The following is a 25325-nucleotide window of genomic DNA, read 5'->3' as shown; positions in this document are numbered from 1 at the left end:
AAGAAGCAGCACTGCGCACCGGAAGAAACAATGACACATGTGCCCGTGGCATGCACGTGTCGCTGTTGCCACGAGCCACTGCAAGCACAAGCCCCATTACTTGTAATGGGGCTTGAGCATACACACTATTTATTTTATGCGGGGTGTGTGTGTCCGGAACGGATCCCCCGCGTAAAAGAAAGGCGCACTGTAGTTCAAATTGCTGTCCATATCCTCTTTCCTTTTCCTCCTGCATTCTAAAGATGGTTTTGCCCCCCTTTAAAATTTACATTGAATGGTAAAAGGAATTTGTAGCCAAGAAGCACCCAAGGAAACTGATGAAGTTTTACATAGAAGAAAAACAGTGTTCAAAGAGAAATGGGAAACCTATCAAGATCTTTTACAGTTTAAAGAGGGGCATCATAGAATGAAAGCAAGTGAAGAATTGGAGCTAGAGGGTTACAATTTTCAATTGTATTTTTATAGACAGATATTTGAGTGATTTAAGATGGACAGAAATTCATATGGTCTGAAATTAACAAAATGAAAATTTGAAAAACAATTACAGGTGTAAAAAATAAGTACATCTGTACAGTGATGAGCATTTAATTGCTAAGATGTATAAACTATTATTGAAAATGGAAATGGAAGATGAACAGGTAAAAGAATGTATGATAAAATGGGCCCAGAATTTCATTATAATGTATAGTTGCCCCTTCTTTTTCACAGGGGATCCGTTCTGGAGCCCCACCCCTGCGAAAACGAAAAAAAAAACCATGCATATTCAAGCCCTATTGGCTTGAATGGAGGCACGCTCCTGCGAGGGTGTGCAGGCAAACACAATGGGCACATCCCCCGTTTTAACTCCCTCTGTTTGCCCCCACGGATAATCAAGAGGCGCAGATTCCAAGTCCACAAGAACAGAGGGAGGACTGTACAAATGGATCAATGTTTTTAAGAGAATGTGGCTTAAGGGTTTAAAGTTTACTTCAAGATATGACCATAAGGAGAATTTTTATAAGATAATATATTGATGGAATTGATACCAGAAAGATTGTCTAAGATATATAAAAGTTCCACCAACATATTTTGGAAATGTAATCAAAAAGAGGCAACTTTTTATCATACATATGATGGATGTGTGACAAAGCCAAAAAATACTGGACTCAAATACATCATCTGATGGAGGACATTTTGAAATTCAAATGTCAATTGAAACCAGAACTCTGTTAGGCTTAACCGATGAACAAATGGAGAAGATACATGGAAGAATTAGCCAATAGGCTACTTTATGTGTAGTTGTGGAAGGACATGGTCATACCTTTACAAGAAGATTGGTTGATAAAAATGTATGAACTTGCTGAAATGGATATATTGATTAGTTTAATTAGGGAAACATCATTAAGTAGTTTTAAGAAGGAGTGGGATCCAATAATTGATTTTATGAGAGAATATCAGGGGGCAGAGGAGGGATTAGCAGGACTTGAAGTATAGTAAAGATGAATACTATGTAGATGTTGATTTAAAATATATATATTTAGAAGAAGCAGAGTAATTGGATAACTATAACCATAAGCTGGTAAGCTGGATGCCAACTGTCTCCCTTTTTCCTTTTGCTATTTTGTGTTTCAAAGTTTCTGAGTGTAAGATCGTTTGTAGGTTAAGACAGTTTGTATGTATGTAGTAATTAGTGTTAGTTGTAGGAGACATTGATTCCACTTTGTATTTTGATTTTTGTGGATTTTTAGCAGTCTTACCTTATATGTTGTTTTATATAATTTAAAATGTATGTGTTAATAAAAACATTAAAAAAGAAACAGTCAACGAAGGGGTTAAATACATACTCTTACTTCCTGCTTCTTTCTCCAAACTTTCCATTTATAAAGTGTTGTTCCCTTTAAAGAAAGAGATATGTTCTATTATATACATTTGTGGACAATATGTAATTAATACATATAGTATTAGTTTGTCGTTTGTTGTGGCTCCTGAGCTCACTGACAGAGGAAAACTTTGAAAACTCTCACGAAACTCCATCCCCCAGAATTCCATAGCATTGAGCCATGGCATTTAAAGTGGTGTCAACCTACACTATTTCTGAAGTGAAGATTATTCCTAAAAGGAAAAGTACAAGTGTATCAAGGGGTAAATAATTCTGTGCTTATCCAGTAGTATATAAAACATAGCTAGTTAGACTCAACAGCATTTTAAGGACATAATTCTGAAACTAATGAACAGAAGATCTTCTGTAGCCTCTGTATTTTTAATAGTATATGATGGAAGACAATAATTTAAACCAGCAAGGATATAAACATTTTTTTAAAAAACTAGCCAAGTGAATGCAAGAGGTTTAAATGAAAAAAATCCCAACATATTAACTCAGGACAAGTTTAGTGGGGTGCCATAAGGATTGATGCTAGATCTGATTTTGTTTAACATCTTCATTAATGCAATGGAAGATAGGATTAGTAGCATACTAATGAAATCCACAGAGCTCACTAAGTTGGAGAGCGCTATTAACATAAATGAGAATAGAGAAATAACACCAAAGGCTCTAGACAGGATAGGAATGCCAGCTGGAAATAAAAATATGGAATTTGATGGGTAAATTCAAAGAAATCTTAGCTACATAGGATCAAATCTTTGGAACATATTGAAAGCAAGTGAGAAAAATGGTTAGTAAGAAAGATGAACGTGACCTATAGCTATGGAGATTACAGGCAGCAATTTAGCCATATTGTTACACTGGGATACTGGCTTTATGTTTTAAGACACCACAATAAAAGCTCAGGGATCTGACAGACTCACTAGATTATTGCCTCCAGTTGTAAAGACCTCAGAACCAGAGTGATGCTGGGAAAAATTTATAGTAAAGAAACAAGCCAGCCCCTGAAGGACTTGACTGATAAGGAAAGATTTTAAGAGAAAGCTAATGACCACGAGAATCTGATAACAACAATCATATTTTGAAGATAGGTTCCCTATAGAAAAGGGGGCAAAATAACTGAGACAAAGAGCTGTAGAGAATGCTTTAAGATGACTCATCATTATTATTTACTGAATATGTTTTCTAACAGAATATAGATGATATGGTTCCTTGCCCTAAGGAATCATATATCATATGGAGTGTATATTCAGCAGACCTTGTGTGACTTCTGTCAGGATGAGTGATAGTTCATTTTAATACAGATAGATAGTATCTTGCAAATCCCAAAGCATTAAGGAACATGAAATTGGGAAAGGTGGCATCATTTATTGGACTAGCTTCTATCGGTACAAGAATATGTGAGCTGCCCAGAATATCCATAGAGAGAAGAAAAAGCTACACTTCAAGTGTACAGAACAAGCTTGTTGATAAAAAAAACAACAACACACAGCTTAAGACTTTGCACTTCTTCCTCAGAGTCCCTAGAGAAAACTTAAAGATCAATTAGGATGACCTATAAACAATTTGACCTATGAAGTGAAGCCTGGAATAAAAATGGGATGTAATATTCTGCATGCTATGGTTGTGCTATAGAATGTAGCATCTCCCATTTAGTAAGTACTCAATTCCACCTGCATTATGCCGTGAATAGTTGAAGTCAGACCTTAAAAGCAATCCTTTTTTTAAAATTCCAATTCTCAGAATTTTCCAAACAGAATAATCAAGGGTTCCAGCATTGAGACAGAAATCTCGAATTCTGCCAGTAATTTCTTCATAAACCTTTCAGAAACCTAGATAAATGGCATAGCTTCCACAGCCAGCTTCTTGTGGTCTCAAATGCTTATATTTTCTGTCAGTATTTCAGCACAATTCATACAAAAAATTTAGTTACCATAATATAAACACTGTTTTGCTATATCTATGTTCTACGGGTTCTAAATTCAAAATGTAATTCAAAAGTCTCAATTATATTTAAAAAATAATTTTAGATGAAACAGTAATACTGAATACTCATACTCCCGCATTCCTTTCTCTATTATGTTGTTATGCTGAAGCAAACATTTATTGGAAGTTTAAAAATACATTGAACATTTGAAATATTATTTAGGTGCTGGTTTTGGTAGTCTAAGGTAAAGAACGAGCCACAAAATATATAGTTGTCCAAGGTTCACTTTAATATTCCTCTTATAGGATAACATACTTCATAAAAAGATATTTATACACACAACAGGATTTCTGTCACCTTATTCATGCAAACTTCTAATCTATAGAATCTCATATAACTGTATCACTTGAACAATAACAGTTATTTCTAAGAATGCATCAGCTTCTTGTGCTGTGTACTAATACATTACTTCAGGATCGTACAATAAAACAGCCAAGGATAACTGACCAAAATTTTCTCAAGTCAAATTTCCATTGACACTTCCATTCAAGGCTGTGACATTATGCTGGACGCCTGGCATTCAAGGAGACTTGAGATTGCAGTCATAAAATTTAATGAAGAATGAGTTAGATTTTTGCCATTCCTAACTGTCTTTGCCATTCTTACCTGTCCTTCCTAGCCAACCATCTCCCTAAATTAGTGTGATTATAAACCGAAGAGGGACGGTTGGGCAGCCAAAATATTCTGTAAGAAAGGTGAAAGCACTACATCACACCACAGTAATTCACAGTGTATGAAACACATTAATAGTGTGACACGATTCACATAGCAAAATGCTCTTTCCCAGCAGACAAATGACTCAATACTCTAACTCAAATTTCCTTTCATGAATGACACTGACTTTTTAGAAATGATGGTCTAGGATAACAGCAAGATAGGCAAAAATGAGCAGCCTTAGAAAACAGGTATGCAACACCACCACAATTCACATTGCCTTTGTTTACGATGAACAAGCACACATACAATGCAAATTCAATGCTGACATTGCTCTTAAGGGTGAAAAGACACTTGGACACATCCAGGTGAATAACTTTCTACATCTACATAACAACTATTAACAGACAGAATTTAGATTACCATCACTTCAGTATATAAAAATAGGAAATTTTACAGATGAAATTGAATTTTTCACATCAAGTGAATTTTTTAGACTTGGACCAGACAGAAGTCATGATTAAGGTTAAGGGCTCACCAAGAGGGAAGCATCTGGAGCAGAGGACACAATAGGTGAAATGTAGCACAGAATAAATCTTCAGGGCCAGGTGAAGTACATCCAAGGGTATTAAAAAACTGGCAAATGTAATCTCAGAGCCACTGGCAGTATTTTTTAGAACTCTTGGGTGAGTTACAGACCGCTCAAAATAGGCGGTCTGCTGCCGCTGCTGGCTACTGCATCCGGGAACCTCAGCGGCCAAACCGTGCGGTTCCCGGGTGCAGCCAGAAAGAAGCGCCAAAATGGTGCTTCTTTCTGGGCCTCGGAAGTGGCGCCGCGAGGCGCTAGTTGCACACTTCCGCGGCGTCACTTCCGCTGCGCGACGTCTGGACGCTATGTGTCCGCGACGTCAAAATGGTGGCCCCCGTGTGGATGGGCGCCACCATTTTGTACGGACTCAGTCCGTACTAGGGTTGAGGGGCGTCAGGAAGTGACGCCCCTTCTCAACCCTAACACGCCCCTTCCTAACCTGTAACGCGCCTTGGAGAACAGAAGTCCTAGCAGACTGGAGGAGGGCAAATGTCCCTGTCTTCAAAATGGGAAAAAAAGAGGATCTCAACAATTACTGCCCAGTTAGTCTGACATCAATTCCAGGAAAGATTCTAGAGCAGATCATTAAACCGAGAGTCTGTGAACATTTAGAAGGCAATGCCATAACCACAAAAAGTTATCACGAGTTTATCAAAAACAAGGCATGACAGACTAACCTGATCTCTCTCTATCTCTCTTTTTGATAAAATTAACAGCTTGGTAGATGAATGGAAAGCTGTAGATACAGTACATCATGACTTCAGTAAGGCTCTTGATAAGGTTCCTCATGATATTCTCATAACTGACCAGTGGGGTGCCATAGGGTTCTGTCCTGGACCCAGTGCTATTCAACTTCTTTATCAACAAACTGGACAAAGGAATAGAGGAGATAAGAGAATCATAATTCAAAATGACCTTAATAGATTAGTAAGCTGGGCCAAAACTAACAAAATTAATTTCATCAGGGAGAAATGTAACGCAGAAATAGCAAAGCGCAGCTAAAAAGGCCAATGAGATGCTAGCCTGCATCAATACAGGTATAGTGTCTAGATCAAGAAAAGTAATAGAGACACTCTATTCTGCTTTTTTCAGGCCTCACCTGGAATACTGTGTCCAGTTCTGGGCACCACAATTAAAAAAAAAATGTTGACAAGCTGGAGCATGTCCAAAGGAGGGTGACTAAAATGGTGAAGGGGCTAGAAACCATGCCCTACGAGAAGAGACTTTGGGAGCTGAGTATGTATAGCTGGGAGAAAAGAAGGTTACGAGGTGATACATATTGACAATGGAGCAAGCTTGTTTTCTGCAGCTCCAGAAAGTAGGACCTGGAACAATGGATGCAAGCTACAGGAAAAGAGGTCCCACCTAAACTCTAGGAATGACTTCCTGACAGTAAGAGCTGTTTGACAGTGGAACACACTCCCCTGAGTGTGGTGGTGTCTCCTTCTTTGGAGGCTTTTAAACAGAGGCTATATGGCCATCTGTCAGGGGTGCTTTGATTGTGTATTCCTTCATGGCAGGGGGTTGGACTGGATGACTATTCTGGTATTTTCCAACTTCATGATTCTATTATTCCTGAAGCTGGTTTAATTTCTTAATACTAAACCCAGCATACCAAAAGCAGGGCTGGAGTGGGAGGGCAACATATCTTGTAAAAGTATTTGCACAACCTTCCTTCATGTAGCCTTATGATCTAATCTGCTGTTTAGACAGGAGGACACTGGCAGAGTGACTGCCATGCGTTTCATATATGCGTTCTGATGTAGGAAGGCTAGAAATAGAGCGGGACCTTGACTTATTAAACGCCAGAAAACAGGCCTACTGTGACACCAGTGACTTACTTGGTTTTACAACAACTTTCAGTCAGTGATGCTTGTATTAATATTTCTGGAGCAGAATCAGACTATGATTTCTGGGTGTTATGTCTCACAGATATTATGAGTATGGCTAAGATTATTCAGTCTCAGTTAAATAAAACACAACAGCTTCTTGTAGGGTAACTTAGGTGTCAGATGGTTTTAGCAGGAAATATATAAACACACACAGGTGGCCTTGCTATTTTGTACTTGCCACTAATAATTAGCTCAAGAACTATGTATATGAGCTGCAGAAAGACAGAACCTATTCCCCTTAGGATAGTACACTTATGCAAAGACAGGTTTACTATTCTGAAATCCCGTGACAATAATCAGTTATTGCAGTACTGCACTTCAGGGCCTTCACTGTCACTTGTTAGGAGTAGAGAAGTTCACCTTAGATATCTCAGGTGTAAGGAAGGTTGTATCTCATGCTTGCAGTATGCTTTTGGCCAGACTTCTTCAGAAGAGACATGGCAAGTTAGATAACTGATAGTGTAACCTACAGAAGACATTAGAAGTCTTTGGTTGTGGGAGAATGGGGCACTAAAACTGATCTCTACACAAGACTGTCGAGACTGTAATATCAAAGTATATCATAACACAGAGTAAACTGAAAGACTCTTGTGGCACTTTTAAGACTAACACATTTATTCCCTAATATATTTTACTTCTTTCTATATAGACATTTATTTTTTTAGCAAGCATGCTGACAATCAAAATTCTGAAAAAGTTTTTTTGATATTTTTTGCAAAGACAAAAATTCTAGGAGGTATAATCTTGCTTGTGGCCAATTAGATATTTGCATTTCTATTGATAATAAAAACTGACATGGTCAAGTTTTAGAAAAGCACAGAAAACACCAGCCTGTGCCTCAGTTTGTTTCTGCAGGCTGCAGAAGTAAGTAACATCAGCATTGTGCCACAATAAGGCTATGTAGTAAAATATTGCCACAGTGTAGTTCTAAAACTGAACAGGTTTTTTAAGATTATGACATTTTATCACATTTCTAATCATATGACTTTGTCTGGATGGCCAAAAGGTTGGCTGAGGAAGAAAGACAACCTCTAATAAGGAAATTAACATCCTGAGTATGGGAGACAAAATCTGTATACTTAAAAGAAAAACACAAAACATAAATTTTCAAAGAATAACAAATGATAGTCAACAGCAAATTGGTGTAATTATTTATTTTGTGATCTACTCATCCTGATTTTGTAAACGAATAGCTAAATGTATTCACAGGAAGAAGCTTGACTGTCAGTGGCATCTAGCCAGAATATGAAGTTTTCATATAAGGAATTTTAAACTAGGTAAGCGCGTGAGTGACTCTTAACATGAAATGTATTGTAAAAAACATCCGCATATAACATATATATGTCAATAGCTCAGCAGCTTCCCAGGAAACTGAGAGTTAACCTGTGTATCCCATATATTTTTAAAAGGTGGAAATAAATCTGCTATGGGGAAGTGGTTTGATAGACCTTTGAAGGTCTTCAAAACACTCAGTAATATGTTATTCAGTAAAAATATTCCCACAATTCCACTATCTCCCATCATTCCTTGCCTCAAGATTCAACTGTCAACTTTGATGTGCCTTTTAAAGTACCCCTCCAAGCCTGAAAAACCATGACTACAGACCACAGAAGAGAACTCTTTGCTTTGAAACTATCTGATAAATCAGAAGATCATTTACCTGCAAGCATTATTTGGTGAAGCTAAAGCGGCACATCAACCAGGAGCATCTGAAGGCTGAGGCAGCAAAACGTCAACAACAAATTGTCATTGGCATTACATTTATGAACCTTCAAACAGCATCAGATCTTTTCCATGGGAAACCAGATCAGGTCAGACTGGAGCTGAGTATTTCTTAACAAGCTAACCATCAAAAGAACTTACGTTTTGAATAAAAAGGCTATCATTTGTTGATTTGAATATCAAAGGGATACACTGCAAACTCCCAGTCTAGAAAAACCTCCCCAAGCTACACCAGACAGGTGTTTAATAATCTATTATTAAGGCACTATTTTAGGTTACTCAGAATTATTAAAAAATAGCTGTAACTGTGAAGCTGCAAATGGGACTGCACAAAGAAATGAATGCTATTAACATACTATTAACAATTCAAAAGAATGAGTTGACATACCAATCAAACTTGTTAATTGACTGTCAATGGCCTGTCCCTGAATATACAACATGACTGCATTATATATTTCAAATGCTGACAGGAAGACAGTTTCATTTGCATTAACTTCATAAACTGATCAACAACCAAACTGCCACATACATTTATAATAGGAAGCTGAATCATTTCAATATTCATGGAGCTCTGTAATTGTAAATTAGGTACTGGGAAACAATATAATACTGTATGTACTCTAAAATATCCTAAATTTCCCTGACCTACTTCCTTTGTTATTCTAAAAGAGCAGTGAGAAAAGTTGTGTATCTCAAAAATTATTATTACATTAATTCTTGGCCTTATGTAAAATCCAGTTGCTATCTAATTCACAGCCAAAGTCTATACATTCATTCTTGTACAATGAAGGTTCAAAGAAATAGGCAAGGTAATACACATTTTTCTGGCCTTAATTCATGTAAATGTTATCAAAAATTAAACCAAAGCTAAAATAGTAGTTTATAGTTTCCCATGTTTTGATAGCATAAACTTGAGAAAAGCAAATTCATATCAAATCAAAAGAAAGAACAGCATCTTCAAATCAGAATCTAGACCAAATTTGTTCTTAACTACCATCGACTTTGACTTATGGCAAACCTATGAATAAGAGACCCCCAAGTGACCCTATTGTCAACAGGTCATAAAGATTCAGGGACTTGGCTCCCTTGATTGAGTCCATCCATCTGTAATGCAGTCTTCTTCTTTTTCTACTGCAAATTACCAAGCATTATTATCTTTTCTACTGAGTCACAGCTTCTCATGGTATGTCCAAAGTACAACAGTCTCAGTTTAGTCATCTTGGCTTCTAGAGAGTACTGCAATCCCTGATGTTCCCCTTCTTGGGAACTGGAATACTTATTGAGCATTCCCAATCTGTGGAGCATTCTTTCATTTTCCATATTTGTTGACATATTTTAGTTAGAACTAGAGTAGATTGTGTCTTTGTAGCTTGAAGCAGCTCTATTGGTATGCTATTTGATCCTAGTGACTTATCTCCCAAGTGCCCTGAGTGCAGCTTTCACTGAACTTTCTAAAATTGTAGGTTCATCTTCTAATGGTTCTTCCTTGAATGAATCTCTCATCTTTTCACCTTCTTCCTCTTCAGTGTATTGCTTCCATCATCTTTTTATTTGTACTTGGTCATGTAATCTGTTTCCCTGCTGATTTTATAGCACCACCACTTGTGATTTAAATTTCCTTTGATTTCTCAGATCTTGTGGAAGAGGTCTCTTTTTCTTTCTTTGTTGTTGTTGTCATCTGTCTCTCTGCATTGGTCACTGTAGTAGTTCTCTTTGCCCCTGTGCACAAGGTTCTGTACTGTTGCATTCAAGTTCTGACTCTATTTGTGTCCCCTTTTACTTTTGCTTCTTATCGGTCCTATTTGCTTGAAGAGTTTCATTTGTCATCCATTGAGGCTTCTGTTTCTTTTTGGCTGCAGATAGCATCTTTACGCATCCCTCCCTGACAATGTCCCTGGTTTCAGTCTAGAGTTCTTCTGGCTCCTAGTCGATTAGTCTTAAGAGTGCAAATCTATTTTTTACATCTTTAAAAGTTATATCTATAAATTCTATGGGGATGTCCTTCAGGTTATATTTTGGCAGGATGGTTGGTTTAGCATTCTTCTTTAGCTTTCTAATTTCCAAACCCAGCAGTACATAGTTTGTGCCACAATCTGTCCTTGTCTTGTTTTTGCAGAGAGAATGGAGATTCTAAATCTTTGCTTCCAATGATGTAGCTTATTTGATTTCTATATTGGCCATCAGGTGATGTCCATGTATACATTCAACTCTTGAGTTTTTTGAAGAATGTATTTATTATTTATTATTACAGTTAATTTATAAAGCACCATAAATTTACACAGCACTATACATAATTAAGTTAAAAGAGATCTGTCTGAGGCATATAATCTAAAGTAAACAATTATAAGGGTAATACATGTTAACATAAAACAGTAAAATATATGGGGAAACAGGATAAAATAAACGTAGTCTATCAATGAACAAACTGTTAGCTTTACAAAATTCAATCAGTCACCCTCTTGCTTTATTTCTTAAGCCTAAGACAAATTTTATTACAGTCTTTTATTCTGCTTTGTTTCCTAATTTTGCATCCTAATCACCTAAGATTAACAAGTCCTATATTGGTGTGTGGTCAGTTTTTTTCTGGACTCCAGCATAAAATCATTCAATTTCTTCTTCTGTGGCTCCTGTAGTTGGAGCATAACCTTGGATTATCGTTATATTGATGGGTTTTCCCTGAAGTCTTATTGATATTATTCGGTCAGACTTTGCATTATATCCTTTGACTGATTTTGTTACATCTCTCCTTACTATTAATGCCACCACATTTCTTAATATTTTCATTTCCTGAGTAAAACACTATATAATTATCTGATTCAAAATGTCCCATTCTTGTCCACATTAGCTCATTCACGCCAAGTATTACAATGTTTATATTTTCCATTTCTTGTTTTATTACGTCTAGCTTCATGTGATTAAGGCTTCTTACATCCGATGTTTCTATAATATGTGTTATGCAGCTTTGGACTTTCCTGTCACATCTTAGCACATCAACTGCTGAACATCCTTTTGGCTTAAGTACGGTTGTGTCATTAGCTACAATGCTACTCATAGTTGTTCTCTGCTGTACCCCAGTGGCCTGTTGAGTGTCATCTGACTTGGAAGTCTCATCTATTTGCACTATATCTTGTTTCATTTTGGATTGTCATGTCATAGCAGTTTTATGGTAAAAGGCATTAAAAATGGTTTACCATGTCTCCTTCTGCGCAGTACTAACAAGTGGCACTATAGTGCCATTGCTGTTGTCTCTGACAGATCCTCCACTATTGTCAACCTCCTTATTACTGCTGCTGCTCAATAACTGGCTGGTGCATTTAGGGGCTCAATAGACGACCTCAAAGGAGCAGCTTTCTGCCACCCCTTTCAGCGCCAGATTGGGACTGTAGCAACCGCACATGCCAATCTTTTTAGCGCCAGCAAAAAGGCACCTTTGCTGCCACCGCAGTGACCATTCGGCGCTCCTTTGGCACAGCATGTCTAAACACTGCACCAAAGGAACGCTGTGACTTCTCCCTGCCATGCGGCTGGGCTGCAGCATGACGCTGGCATCGGGGCCTGCAGTGTGCAGATGCCACAGCCCCACTCTGCCCCGGGGCCAGTGCTAAATGCTAGTCTGTTTAGCTCCTTAGTCTGGCAGCTAAGCAAAAGCCTGCCTGACATGGGAAACCCTACCAGCATCACTGCTGCTGTCAGCATAGCTTCTAACGTCACAGGAAGATGCAATCCCAGCACCATGTGGTAGTGTCATGGTAGGTCTATTGCTTGTCCTTCTCACCAATTAAAGAATTTGAAGCAATCATATCCAAAATGTTGTTTTAGCCTATGGCAAGTACTATATCTACAGGTTTATATTCACAAGTAGTAATTACTGGTATTGAACTCGAAGTGAAGGTGAACTGACTCCATTTCAGCACCTGTAAGCACTTCTCAATAAACAAACCTAATATTATGAGCACTGCATGGTCCTGTAGCTAGATGGAGGGGTCAAAAAATTCAGTCTGCTATTTGTGCCTTGTTCTTCCCATGACTGCACACAGACTATCAATGTAGTTCTGGATGCAGAACAGTGGGACAGGCTAGAATTTAGCTAGCACAATGCTTTGATCATGAGAGTGTGGCATAAGGAAGTACACTTGGCAACAGAAATTTATTGAACAAATAATTCTTCTTCTCTTCTGTTGTTTCATCTGCAATATTCCTTTTTGTATTTCTAGACAAGACACCCATTTCCTTAAAAATGAAAGCTATTTAAATATTAAGCATTAAAACTGGGAATTTTAAGTGTATGTTGGAGGAAGGGATAATGGGCTTATTCGGTTTTTATTGTATTTTGTATTGTATTTTATTCTTATTGGAAGCTGCTTCGATCCAACCGGAGAGGCGGGATATAAATAAAATTTATTATTGTAATTATTATAATTATTATTATTAAGCATGATTACTGTTTCCTGATTGTTTTATAATACTTACCTGCTATTTAATATAATTTTAAATCCCTCAGAAATGTATGTACAATAAATGTTCAGATTTATTATCTTTTCAGATCAAAATCAACAACAGACCATTTTGTGCACTATTCTGTTGCTGACAGTAAAATTTCACAATACACTTAGGTGAACTGATGATGATTTTGTTAGCAATGTTCATAAGCAGGACATAGAATATAATCATAGAATCACAGAATCATAGAGTTGGAAGAGACCGCAAGGGCTATCCAGTCCAACCCCCTGCCATGCAGGAACTCTCAATCAAAGCATCCCCGACAGATGGCCATCCAACCTCTGCCTAAAGACCTCCAAGGAAGGATACTCCACTACACTCCAAGGGAGTGTATTCCACTGTCGAACAGCCCTTACTGTCAGGAACTTCTTCCTAATGTTGAGGTGGAATCTCTTTTCCTGTAGCTTGCATCCACTGCTCCGGGTCCTAGTCTCTGGAGCAGCAGAAAACAAGCTAGCTCCCTCCTCAATGCGACATCCCTTCAAGTATTTAAACAGGGCTATCATATCACTTCTTAACCTTCTCTTCTCCAGAGTTATCCACCGTTGTTCTTTTTGTGCTTTCCAGTTGTTTCAGACTTATGGAAAGTCTAAAGTAACCCTTCTTTGTTTTTGTTTTGGCAAGATTTGTTAAGAAAGGGTATGCCATTGCATTCCTCTGAGGCACAGAAAATGTGATTTGCCCAAGACCACCCATTGGATTTCCATGGCCAAGAGGGGATTTGAAATCTGCTCTCCTGGACTCCTAGTCCTGCACTCAAACCAGTAGACCCTGGTTCTCTGAGTTACCAATTACAGTTCATTCAGTGATTTATCAGCTTTGGTGAATCCTATGCTAGCATGATAATTAATGCTGAAACACAGCAAAGTAATGATGAAACATACCAGATTTATATAACTGAGAGGAGGCTTCAGCTATGGCAAATGAGACAAATAGTGGGAATAAAATTTTGTAAAACCTAAAAGAAGGATTTATGCTTTCACTACATTGCATTAGCTGTAAAATGAAGTGCATATCCTATAGTGTTTTTTCTTAATGGGAGCTGTTAGAAAATTTTCAAAATTTTGCAAATGAACAACATGAATATGAAACTGTGAAAAGGAACTCTGAAATATATTTCATGTAGGGCTGAGAACTGTACACATAGAGTTTAGGAAATTGGGGATATTCTTTTAAAATCTAGCAAGCGCTGGTTAGAATAAGAGATGTCTTCACACTAAAATAAAATGTTAATGTTTTAAATCTCAAGTCTTATTACTTTCAACCCACCAATCCAAGAAGCAATTTCCAGGCTTTAATGTAACTGCAAGTTCAATCTAATTCTGGACAGTGGCACAGCTGAACTAATACCACTCTGCTATCTGTAATAGAAATATAATACCAACAGAGAGAAATAATCACTCCTATTGTTCTACCAATTAATATGTAAAGTGAAAAGCACTGACAAAAATTATAAATCCTTGGCAAAAATCAGAACAGAGTAAATCACAGAGTTGATGATAATACTGAATCATCTTGAAATGCTATTATGGGAGGATTACATATAGTACAAATTAGAGATATTAGCTTTGATAACTTCCTCAAAGCATAGAATGTCACATGATGGCTACTGGGCACCCTTTTAGAGCAATACTGAGGCCTAAATCCAATTGCTCATCCCAACTAGAGGACACCCATTGAATCAATGGGACTTTTTAATTGGATTTTTAAAATAAAAATACAAGGGAAAAAAGAAGAAGAGAGAGTAGATAGAATATGAATGTGGGCTAGGGATCTAAATTGAGGCAAACTGACCATATGCCTGAAAATACATTTTCTGAAAATGTCATCAGTAAAATACATGTTCATGCATAGCTAAAGCAGTAAGATTGAACCTTTGAACAATGGATGTCAATGTTTATCTTTCCTACCTTGGAGTATTATTTTTATTATTAACTTTTATTATAACCTGTCTTTCCCCCAGAACTGAAACTCAATGCAGATTATGTCTTCTAGCAACATAAAAGCACATGGGATCCAACCATGTTGGCTATGAGTTAAATTCTATGTTGTATATATTTTAATAAATATTTAACTTAAGATACAATTTAAAAACATATGCATTTACAAGTGTCAAAGATTTTCAAATAAAAATTTAATGTCTTACAATACATCTAAATCAGAAATGAGTAAACATTGAGCATGCTCACACCAACTGTCACAAGCAAACATTATCTGCATTCTATCACCCACATTTAGATGAAATAGACAACTTCTTTCTTAAAAGGCATAGTGGTGTCCGATATACCTAAAACATCATTTTACTGAAACAAACATCATTTTAAGTCTAAAGAGATTTTAGATATTGAAGGGAAGGCAGTTTTTCTGCTGGCTGATTTGCACAGGACAAGCTAATTCTTTCTTCTACTCAATTCAGAATAATTCTAACTCAATTCTAATCAATGGGATTTACATAAATGCTGATTTACCATTTAACAATTGATTCAATAGTAGTTAGAATTAAACCTGAGGTTTTAGTTGTGATATGTGTGTAACATCCATTGCCTCTAGACTCTTTGCTCTTGCCAGGGAACCTGCTGACATGTTCCTCATTCTTTCCTCTTTTTACTTCTATGAAAGGGACCCGGGGGAACAAATGTGATCCAGAATACTTTCCTTCCCTAGACACACCTAGATTTATACCTTGTTGTTGTTGAATTTTCCCCAGGTTTCCTGGATCCAAGCAGTCTGTTTCTCCAACTCCTTATTTATTTATTTATTTATTTATTTCCCTGTTTAGCTCTAGTTACAGCATAGTAGTGCATAGGGCTGAGCATAGGGCTACCAGGCCCTGAGATTATAGGCCCAAAACTAGAGTCCTTGGGATGATCATTTGTGATGTAACAAGCCATAGGGTATGGGTGCTGTTACAAAGATAATGTTACAAGAGGAAGCTTCTGGTGGTGCCATTAAACACAATACTTTAAGCATCAACTATAGTTGCACAACGTATGCTATTTAAGTTTTAAATTTTAAGTTTAAAAAAAACAAAAACACTGACTACTAATGAAAAAGACACATATACACAGGTTTCAAGAAACTGCTCTTGCTCTCAGATTCATTCCCCTTTCCCTGAGAATTGAAGAAAGAGGGGGCAAGCCCTAGGATATGGCAATCCTAGCATTGAAGCAATAGAATTTTAGCCAATAACAGTAAAAAACAACTATGGTGGGATACAGACCACCCAAAAGGGCGGTCTCCCGCCGCCCTCGTTTGTTGCATGAGGGAGCCACAGCGAACAAACCGCATGGCTCCCTCACGCAACAAAAAGAAGCTGCAAAAAGTGGCTTCTTTCCGCGGCGCCATTATGATGCCGCAAGGTGCCAATGGCACACTTGCGGCATCATGAAGGCGCTGAGACGTGCGGATGCTAGGTGTCCGTCACGTCAACTTGGCGGCGCCCATGTGTATAGGGCCCCGCCATTTTTACACCCCCATCATGTGTGAGGGGCATTTGAAAGCGCTGCCCTTCGCACGTGATGGGGGCATAGTGCCCGTTTAAATAGGGCCTATGTTAACTTTACTATTGATTTGTTTAAAATATTTGTTCTACCTGGGCATCAAGGCAAAGTATGGCAGATAAAAACATGTAAAACATTAAATTATAAACAATTTTAAAGAAAAATACATAGAAATAGACTAAAAGCTCCGCTTTAGCCAAAATTTTAAAATCACAGACAACTGAAAGCAGCCGCAGCAATGACCTCATTGCTCAATGCTCATTCTCTCCTCTTTTTACTTCTATGAAAGGGACCCTTAATTTTAAGAACCAAGTCAGAAGGTAGGCAGCTAAGACTGTGCTATTTTGCTTGGCATTTGGTGCTGTCATGCATACGCACCAGCCCAGACTCACTGGGTGTTGGGACATGTAACAGGGCCTCCATTCTTGATTCCAGGCAAACTGTCCTGCTTTAACTACAAACGTAATGAAATCCAGTCATCAGGAATCTGTGAACCATGGCCAAAAGGAAGCCAACTTTCAGTATCAACATTGTCAGGAGCAAGAGATGAAACAGGCATCATATAGTCCAACATCAAAAAAGCTATAGAACAATGCCACAGTTTCAGGGGTTATCTGCAGACAAGTCATGGAGCAATCTAAGAGAGAAATCTGTTGACACCAAACACTCCATGAATAGTGTTGCTCTCAACAATTAGCTGGTATTCTCATCTGCCTTATATTATTAGAGGCAACAAGCCAACACCCAGATCTCCATTTGTATTTAATAACAGCATTCATCAGACATGATCTTCTCAAGATCCTGACTGCAACCTCACACTGTGTTTGAGAGAAAGGATCTGTAATAGTTGTCAGAGCCTACATCTTTCCCTAGCACTGGGGGAACCTCCTCCTCCTCCGCTTATCCCGAAATGACCTGCTGAACAGAAGAGCGGCATACAATATGTGTGTAGGACAATGTTTGCATTTTAAAATCTAAATTATATGTAGGACAAAAGAAATCAAAGTATACAGATTTGCACAGATGGGGCTTTATTAGTGTTCTGTAATACAATCTGCTTCTTATAACTACTGGGATGCACAGGACGCTCTATGCAGTGCTTAAGAATTGCCTTCCAAGTTCTGCTCAGTTTTGAAAATTAAAGAGAGATCATAACTAAATTCATGGATTTTATTTATTTCATGGACCAGGATCTGAATCTCTGCTCAGCTATAGAAATCCATTGGACGATCTTGGGCAAGTCACATTTTCGCAGTCTGAGAGGACGGCAAAGAATGACCTCCTCTGAACTAATCTTGCCAAAAAAACAAAAACAAAAAAACCCTCTGACAGTTTTGCATTAGAGCTGCCATAACTTGAAAACTTGAAGGCACACACCGTCAACAATGCCTCAAAAGAATTTTCCAGAAAGAATTTTCAGGATGACATTCTGGACATTTAGTCAGTTGTCATTTCCTCTAACACCTATATTATTAAAATCATGCACTTGGGGGAAGTTTCTATGTACAGTGGGGTTGGATCAAAGGAATTTCATCAAGCCATGTGTTTATTTCATCCTCATCTATGCATTTTGAATTTATTACATTACAAATAGGAAATTGAATAACTTAGATCATGTTCTTTCAGCAAAATGGTTCACTTATGAACAATCTATGGTAAGCAAACTTTGCCAAGGAAAATATTGTTCATTTCTAAAATATAAATCAGAATGTTTAATCAAATACCAGTTTTCAGATAATTTAAGTGCTTGACTATTAAGCATGAATGCATGAAGGCACAAATGCTTAATTCCAAAATTGTGTTGGCAGACTTGAATTTGCACAACCAAACTTTCCCCACTCACTTCTAGCCCTTCTTCTCTGCTCCCCAAATCTCTTCTGTGGGGGCCTCCAAATTCCCAAAGTGGATTTTGGGGATATGCCACAGTGGTTACAGAGAAAAAGGAGCAATCCATCCATCCATCTGACATAAACCACTGTTTAACCATTCTTTTTTACCCTGAAATAATATTCAAGTCTCAGGGAGCCCCTGCATAAAAATTATTGTCTCTCCAGCTCGATGATGACGACGACGACGACGACGATGATGATGATGATGATCTTGCTTTAATTTAGAAAGCAAACAGATCTCAGAAGGCAATTCTTAAGCATAGAGCTTCATGTGCCTCCCAGTAGTTATAGGAAGCAGGAAATGACCAGTGGGGAGCCACAGAGTTCTGTCCTGGGCACAGTGCTATCTTTATCAATGATTGGACAAAAGAACAGGGGGCATCTGCAAATTAGGAGGAGTAGCTAATACCCCAGAGGAGAGAATCAAAATTCAAAATGACCTTAACAGATTAGAAAGCTGGGACAAAACTAACAAAATGAATCTCAACATGGAGAAATTTTCTCAGCATCAGCCTGAGAATTGTTAATGATCAGTTAGAGCTTCAAAATCTATCTTTAATTTTCAGTATTTTATAGTGAGACAAAATACAATTTCATACAAAAAACACAATACCTGTAAAAATCCCCCCAAATAAAAACAAAACCACATGCAGACAAACTCTCTTCTGCTCCCACAACATTGTGTGGATGCATTTAAAAAGCTGAGCCTTGAAACATCAAGAGTGTTCCTGACTTCACAGGATTGTGCATTTTAACAGTCCTTTCCATTTCCCCCCAAAAAGTACTGGCAGGGTATTAGAAAAGTCTAAAGAATTAACTTCACAACAGAGTTCCCATCTGCCACAGTGCAGGGGCTGACTCCAAAGAGTTTACTTTGATGATTTTACTACCTGATTTCTTTCTTTTCTGCCCAGTTTGTTTCCTGCCCAGCTGGATCTCACTCGCCAAATGTCTCTCAATTGTAATGCTCTTTTAAAGTCTTCTCCTGTGTCTTGCTTACCTCAAAAGATACAATCAGCTCTTCTTTATTTGTAGTACAATCACACCATATGATCTTATTACATATTTACAAACTGCCACTCATTCTCCGAATGAAAATCATTTGGGGGATTTCCTTTATATTTAACTGGAATTTGACAAAGCCCATTTAGAGGGCCAGGATTTTCCTAGACAACAACATATAGACAAAGTAGAAAGCTTAGAAAATTAGTATCACGAAACATTCTAATTTATCTCATTTAGATTATCAAAATAATAAATTATATTGAATTATTCAAACTAATATTGAAAAAATTCTGGTTCTTATCTTGAAATGTTCCTTGGCTTATATGTTGGTTCTATGAGGTTGAATAAGTGAAATCCCATAACTTCCTATGGGAGAAGTACACTTGAAAATTTTAATTGAATTCACAGTTCATCTGAGACCAGTTACTGGTTTCTGATGTTGTAAAAATTAAAAGCCTGCATTCACAATATTTAATAGCTGCTGCATTCTGCACAGCATTGCCAATTTGTTGTTGTTATTTATTATTAATTATTATTATTTGTTATTGATAATGAGGATTATTATTCCCTTCTTTTCCCCAGTTCAGGACTCAAAGGGGTTTATAACAAATTAAAAAGCAAATTCAATTTACTTTTTTGAATAAACTTTTCGGAAAGCAATTTTTTTCTGAATAAGCTGTGTTTTAATACACCAAAGTGATTTTATGCCAAAGCAAGATATGCGTGCTACATTTTATATCCCTAAAGTTAAAAATGTGACTTTCAAACAGTAAAGATCGCAAATATTGTACTTTCTCAATAATTTGGAAAACCTGTTGTTTTCCCCCCAAAAAAAAGAAGAAAAAAGAGAAAAAAAGAATGAAATAAAAGAAAATGTCCTGCTCCCAATGGCTTCACAATTTCAAGGACTTTTATCTCTCTAGGCAAGAGGAATCTGAAAGGCCACATGTTAAAAACAAAAAGCAATTTTTTATTCTATTAAAGCCTCTAGGCATAAATATCTCTTTTTTTTTTGTAGACAGTGACATCACCAGGGTTGGCATCACTTGGTGCTGTAACTCTTGGTGTCATCCCACCCCCCGACCTCCTCCTATACCACATAATACAGAATCCTTAGTAATGTTTTTTGTACTAATGTTATTCATAAAATGTAATTCCCATATATCACTGATTGTAATGATAATAGTTATGGCATAACCACTAGCAAAACTAAAATTACAGCTTTAAATTACAATATCATATGCACAGTCTACATATATTTACTCATCCATAGTTTCATGTGGTTAAAGAGAAAATTTGGTATGATATGATGGTTTTAGAGAAAAATGAAAAAGAAATAAAAAAATATAAAATTTTAAATTTCTTAAACCTGAGGCCTCTCCTTTCTCTTCCCACTGAGCCTCACCCCACTCTCACTATCTCTTCAGGGTTTTAAAGGGATGCAGGTGGACATCACAGTTTGTTTCTGCCCAAAGGCAGGTGTTTGGGGATCAATGGCGGCAGCTGGTGCAGTCAGTGCCTCTAGTGATACCTGTGTGTAGGCAATATTGCTTAAGTGTATCTTCTCTGAGCAGGATCAACTCTTCTCTAACATCCATGGCAATATTTAAGCAAGCCTTGAAGCAAGGTGGAAGCAACCATTAAGAAAATACTGAGAGACCAGAAGCAAATAAAGATATGTTTTGGTGGGGGAGAATACAGGCAGATTATGATGGAAGTCCTATGTACGCAAAAAACAAAACCCCATAGAGATATACTGTACCTCAGAATGAATGTTGAAAGGCTGTCAAATTTAAGGAAAAATCATCATTTGCTTGCACAGTATATGACCAACATTAAATTATGCAATAAATAAAAAAACTCAAAACAACCAAAATCAATTCCAAAAAATGACACTACATATTGAAAATTAGAAAACCTGTTATATGTGCAAATATATATATGGGAAGAAAAAGCATGCCGAAGCAAGAAGTGTTGTTTTTTTAACCACAGTCTTAAACACTGGTATTTTTGGAGTCTCACTGGCTGTAAATTATGGGTTAACTAGTTATTGCATCATCAAAACTCTCTTACTCTTTTTGAGTTGAGAGGGTCATATATAGATAAACAGGTCAAGAGCAGAATGTAGTTTGTAGGGGAAGGTCATGCTGAACTGAAATAGGACTCTTACAGGATATTGCTCTTTTGGGTTGCTTTTATTTAACATTCAATCTTTGTCAAAACTCCCACTTTATTGCTTCATTAGTCTCCATGTGATTTCAGGTGAGTTCAAATAGGGAAAAGGGGGATGGAGAGAATGAACACATTCAAAATGAATTTTACTGTACGAGGGTAACTCTGGATTCATTAGACTGTTAACACATCCATAGGTTAAGAGGCACTTATCATATTAACCTTATAGCAGTCTAACCATCAGTGCTCACCCTTGTCAAGTATACACACACTCAAACTGGCATAGCAACAGGCTTAAACTACTTTTGTTTCATCTGTCTTTCAAAACCACTGATTTCCATAGATATCAATTTATGTAATATCATTTGGATAGATATAGTTTAAAGAAATAAGGTGTATTGTTTAGTTTTCTCTGTCATCTAAGTCATGAAACACTTTAACCAGTTATGTGCTCAGCACACAACAAATTATGCAATGTTGTATAGCATAATGAATATTAAATCTGATCACAATATACCATGTGTGCCAGTATCAAGGAGAAGTTCTATACAATGAATATTCGAGACAAAATTTCCTATGGGGCTATGTTCTTTTCTTCCAAGGTTGACAGGTTTAGCCACTTCTATTGCCAAGGCACCTGGGGAGCTCTTGGGGACATACCACCCCAAAACAGAACAAAGCAAGACTTGAAGAAAGTCCAATTCAAAATTAAATTCCCAAAGAGCTCAGCAACTGTCAGTAGTAAGGAAAGTAGGACATGTATTTCATAAACAGCTGGTCTGAACAAAAACCTAAAATGGAGTTACACTGGTGCCTCGGGATACGAAATGACCGGGTTACGAAATTTTCGGGATACGAAAAAATCCCATAGGGAATCATTGTTCCGGGTTACGAATGTTTTTTCGGGTTACGAAAAAACTTTTGGTGCTTTTTTCGGCTTTTTCGCACGGAATCGCGGCTTTTCCCCATTAGCGCCTATGGCAATTCGGCTTACGAAGGCTTTTCGGGTTACGAAAGCGGCCGCGGAACGAATTAATTTCGTAACCCGAGGCACCACTGTAGTTGGGTTAAATAGGTAGAACTAAAAACTAAAGGTTGGTTTCTACTAGGTTTCCTATAGTTAAAAAGGAAGATGGGGACAGGGTGATCAACAGGTCAAGCTTGAATAATATAGACTCATACATTCATAAGAGTTGGAACTTTGGAAGAAACCACAAGAGCCATCCAGTCCAACACTCAGGAGACTCCACATGACTACGCTTATATTCTGCTGCCCTCCTGTAGTTAGCAAACACTGGGGTGAAGCAGAAGAGCCAAATGAAGCAGCTTTGGAGGCGTAGCAATTAAACAACATATGCCTCCAAAGTGGCTGTAACCCATGCCAAAGCTGCGCTCTGGTTCTTAGGTCTGGAGCAAAAAGGAGTTGGGATAATTCAACTCCTAGCAGTGCCAGTTGGCCCCTGAGTCCATGGCCCACCTTGGGAGTGGGCTGTGAGGACAGTGGTGTTCTGACTCTCCTCTGGCTGGAGTAGACTCAGGCCACTCTTTCGTGCCCACCTATTCCGAACCACTGTCATTGGGCTCGTTTATAGAAAACCTGAATTTAGCCAAGTGTCAGAGAGGACTAGAGATTCTACCATCACCACAATTTTTCTTCTGTATGGTTTTTAACATCTTTGCTTGATGAAGCCAGTGATGCTTCAAAAGGTTGCATTATGTATTTCATGCTTTTGAGTTGGGATGAAATACATAATGAAGTAGGCTAGGTGGCTCTTTTTGGATGAGATTAGGTCACTGGTCATTTGTGCATTCAGTTGTGAAGAATAGTTGGCCAGTTTTTTCTTATGGATAGATCTCCTTGCTAGGATGCCAATTTCAAAGAAAGCTCCACATCCAACAGATCCTGGTCCTTATCTCTCCCTGGCACCAGCTGGAAAGCAAGGGATTCTAAAGGAAATAATGCATTCAGTGTCAAATTGCCTCTTGAGTTCCATGCTTTGAGGGCATCATATAGCATGCAGTAGCAACCTACCTATGTAACCAAGCTGACTCTCAAGAGACAATCTCTAATTAAAAGGCCTTATACACCACCGGAGAGCCAGTGTGGTGCAGAGGTTTCAGCACTGGACTATGGGGCGAAACAGACTGCCAGAAAAAGCAGCTTCTGGCTGCCCCTCTGAGTGCCGGATGCAGGCTGTGGCAACTGCATGCTGCGGCCCCAATCGGGCAATTTCCCAGCACAAAAAGAAGGAGCAGAAAACCACTCCTTTTTGTGCTGGGGAAAAAGGCATCTTTACCACTGTGGTGGTGTTTTTTCCAGGTTTCTGCGGCACAGAATGTGTAAACGCATTGAAGCTGCTGCATGTGCAGCCAGCCATGCCATTTCCCGGCGGCATGTGGGCATGCTGTTGTCTGAACGCCACGCCCCCACACTGCCAGGAAGCCAGATCTTTTTGCCCATGTGTACCAGCCCTAAGAGTCTGGAGACCAGGGTTTGAATCCCAGCTCAGCCATGCAAACCCATTGGGTGACCTTGAGCAAGTCACATTCTCTGCCTCAGAGAATGGCAATGGCAAACCCCATCTGAAGAAACTTGCCAAGAAAACCCCACAAGTCAGATATAGCTTGAAGACACACAACAACAATAACAACGCAATCATAACCTTAGAGCTCAATTCTCAAACTCTGGGGATATTGTCACTTGTGACAGAGCACTGCCTCTTGATTCCTTTACCAGATCTCTGCCTTGGATCCTGAGTCTGCTTACTTTGCATCTGCTTGTTGCTCAATTGGATTGATATGCAGATCCTCACCCAGGAGTAGACCTCAACACTCTTAGTGTCTGAGCCATGGATCATGTATGCATGTGTCAAGCATGTGGTGACAAAAGTACATTAATAGTACATTAATAAAATAGATGCTACGTTAATAAAATGGCATCTTCATTTACCTATAGCCAATGAAGAAACAGTTCATTTACTTCTATCTTTCACTTTCGGTAATTTATTTTGCGGGTCAGCAATCTCTGTGGGGACAGAAAGTTGGCCCTGAACCCACTGAGACTGCTCACCCCCAAACTAAATTATTGAAAACTAAAGACAGACATCAGTGAACATTTTCTTCTGGGGGCCAGACAGACTGTGAAAACTGAGACCAAATCACACCATATGTGTACTTCTGGTTTTGAAAAAAATAGGTATTCGTTTTTAAGTAGTGTGGAGGTGGGAGGAACAGTGCAGAGCTTGGGGAGGGGGGCACAAAGACAGGCAATTTACACTTTTTCTCAGAAGAAAAGGCAATGGGAAGAGGCCTGAGGAAGCTGGAGCCCTTGCATTTGATGTGCAACCTCAGGGCCAAGGTTATGGGAGTTGTACTCTAAAAGCCAGCATGGCGTACTGGTTTGAGTGATAGACTATGACTCTGGAGACCAGAGTTTGATTTCCAGCTCAACCATGAAACCCACTGGGTGACCTCAGGTAAGTCACATGCTCCCAATTTCAGGGGAAAAGTCAATGGCACACTTTCTCTGAATAAATCTTGTCCAAAAAAGAGCC

General features: G+C 38.2%; 1 protein-coding gene across 8 annotated transcripts in view; it reads right to left on the bottom strand.

The window, feature by feature from the left end:
- Window positions 1-25325, bottom strand: part of DPH6 (diphthamine biosynthesis 6) — a 348315-nt gene that overhangs the window by 139185 nt on the left and 183805 nt on the right. Inside the window, exons 13-14 of one of the 8 annotated variants that reach the window (XR_006101228.1) lie at window positions 5769-5959; window positions 4205-4532 (exon numbers count right to left, since the gene is read on the bottom strand). The exons of the other annotated variants lie outside the window; for them this stretch is intronic. The gene's annotated coding sequence lies outside the window, so the exon portion shown is untranslated. Of the gene's footprint in view, window positions 1-4204; window positions 4533-5768; window positions 5960-25325 lie in introns of those variants that run through there. 8 annotated transcript variants of the gene reach the window in all.

This window comes from Sceloporus undulatus, chromosome 1, assembly GCF_019175285.1.
Source record: "Sceloporus undulatus isolate JIND9_A2432 ecotype Alabama chromosome 1, SceUnd_v1.1, whole genome shotgun sequence".
In the NCBI taxonomy this organism is placed as follows: Eukaryota; Metazoa; Chordata; class Lepidosauria; order Squamata; family Phrynosomatidae; genus Sceloporus; species Sceloporus undulatus.
Note: the sequence above shows the minus strand (reverse complement) of the source record. Positions and strands in the feature narration are given on the sequence as shown.